The sequence below is a fragment of the Lactuca saligna genome, chromosome 3, assembly GCF_052625555.1.
Source record: "Lactuca saligna cultivar CGN05327 chromosome 3, ASM5262555v1, whole genome shotgun sequence".
Lineage (NCBI taxonomy): Eukaryota > Viridiplantae > Streptophyta > Magnoliopsida > Asterales > Asteraceae > Lactuca > Lactuca saligna.
Genome location: NC_136419.1, coordinates 215,889,607 through 215,892,401, shown reverse-complemented (window position 1 = coordinate 215,892,401; position 2,795 = coordinate 215,889,607).

Here is a 2,795-nt window from a genome sequence, read left to right as displayed (position 1 = left end):
CTATTAGGGTACTTCGCATTGACAAAACCCTCTGTCTGATTCATGTAAACATCTTCAACCAACTTCCCATTAAGGAAAACGCTTTTGACATCCATTTTCCATATTTCATAATCATGAAATGCAGCTACGGCAAGCATAACCCTTATAGATTTAATCTTCGCTACTGCTGAGAAGGTCTCGTCATAGTGTAGCAGTGATTTAATCGAGTATGAATGTAATCAGAGTAATCAAAGCAATATGATCACGGGGAGTAAATAAGATCTGGTTTACAACTCAATTATACTTTCAAGTACACTGAGAGTTTTTAGACAGAAAGCCTAGAAATTTTTTATCTATCCCTGAGTACAACTCCTATTTATAGGAGAATCTGAAAGTATACAAAAAATACTAAGGGCTAAACATCAAGACTTCAAAACATAATATGCCTTAGTAAATAGATAAAATGACATTCGAAACATACATCAATAACTCCGACACATTACAACAAATTTGACACTAACATTCTCCCCCTTTGTAATAAGTGACGAAGTCAATTGATCAAAACTTGAGCAGCTGTATGTAACGTTCTTCAAACCTCAGCATACCAATTCATAATCTTTTACATCTCAGCTTTATCTCCTTCTGTGTTATTCTTACAATTATTCATACGCACAATTAAGTTTGTATAGTGAGGAGTTGTGTATCTTTCAACATCATTAGCTTGGAACAAAAACTTTGACTGTTTTCCCTTCTTACTCTTCCCAATAAATACTATTCCAAAAGGTTTCAAGCAGATCTCACCATCAATATATGTTTTTAGATCAACTTAGCTTTTCAACGTTGACTGAGGAACTGAAATGTAACACCCAGAATCAGAAAGGCTAAGAAAGTAAAGGAAAAACCTATGTCAAGGGGGGTTTAACTCATCGAGTCTAACGAATGATTCGGCGAGTCGAAGTGGGCTCCGGGTCGCAGATTAAGTGACCGACTCGACGGGTCGGAGAGTGGACTTGGCGAGTTAGGTATGGGTTAGGAAGCCCTAATTCCGGGAATTGGTACCCTATTTAAGCATCTCATTCTCTTCCCTAGGGCTCATTTGCGGCCCCTATTGTCCAGAACTCGAAACCCTAGCCACCCAACTTCATTGTTGAGCTAGTTCTTTCCTTGAGAGAAAATTGAAGCTTGGAGAAGGAAGAAGGGCCTTGGTGATGCAAGAAGAAGCTATAGATCCAGAGTTAGGGTAGCATTTCAGACCATTTAGAGGTAAAAAGCTTGTACCTTGACTGATAATCATTTAGATCCCCTTTCTAGCATAGATTTGGTCACTTTTTGATCATTTCCAAGGACAATCAGAGTATTGAGCCATTGAGGACGAGAGGGACTTAAGATCTAAGCATCTCTAAGCTTTAGAAGCTCTGAGAGGGCAGATTTACCCAACCATGGCTCCATTTCATGACCTAGGCCTTCATTGTAGCTTGGATTAAGTGTTCTAGCCTCATAGCACCTTGCATGCACGTAAAGTTAGCAACTTTACATGCAATGCTAGCATAAGGAGTCCAAATCTATGAGTTGGAGGTGTTGGGATGGAATGGAATCGGCAGAATAGAGATGTCACAAGATGGACTTGGTGAGTCGGTTCATGGACTCGACGAGTCGGGACGCAAACCCAAACCCTTCTGTTTATGAGTCGGATTAGTGAGTGGGGTTAGAGAAGGACTCTGCCAGTCTGTGTCCGTAATGGAGATGAAGGTCATGGTACTCGACGAGTTCAAGGAGGAACTCGACGAGTCCAAGGCAATCTCCTTAGATTATGAAGATGGACTCGATGAGTTGTTCTACAACTCGGCGAATAGGTTGAAGATGGTCCCAAATGTTCAGTTGAAGGAGAACCCGTCGAGTTGTTGCTAGACTCGACGAGTGGAGTCGAGGTTGTTTTGAGATTTGAGGAGCATGGACTCGACGAGTTGGTAGAACAACTCGGCGAGTCGAGTCAACTGGACGTTGACTTTGACCTTGAGAAGGACCTTGACCAAAGTTGACTTAGTTGGCTTCTTGAGGATAGTTAGGCTAAGTGTTATTATTGGTATTGGTAGCGTGGGGTGCTGGAGGAGCAGCAGTTCGGGGAGTTGTCGGATAGCAGCCAGAGGGTTATCAACAGAGTTCAGCAGTGTAGGTGAGTTTTCCCTTTGTATGGATGGGTCTACGGCCACAATGCCGACCCATGTAGTTATGAGTAGGAAGACCTAGGGGTTAGCCCTAGGCACTGTATGCTAGTGTTATGTTCCGGACCAAGGTCCGATGTCGGGCGGGTGCCTGAGACAGGTTTATGTGTATGGTATTCCAGACCAAGGTCTGATGCGGGGGTAAGCCCGATGTATGTTGCATTCTGTATGATACTTGTATATGCCTGGTAGGGAGGTGAGTGTGGGAGAGGTCCAATATTTCATCACTAGCAGAGTATAGACGAAGTTCCATATCTCCTTAGTAGTAGAGCAGGGGCGAGGCCCGAGATAAGAGAGGAGTGAGTGTGGGCAAGGTCCTGTATCTCACCAGCAGCAGGAGCATGGACGGGGTTTCATGACTCATCCGTAGCAGGACAAGGGTGGGGCCCAAGATAGGCGAGGCCTCAGTACACGACTATTGTAGAGTATGTTAGCTTATTTGTCATGTCCTATTTATATGCTTATATATGCTTAGCGGGTGAGGCCCGAAAACAGGCGAGGCCTAAGAGAGACAGATTTGTATACCGAGCGGGGCTCGATGCCAGGTGGGGCCTGATGCCGGGTGGGGCCCGATGCCGGAGCGATTATCACATA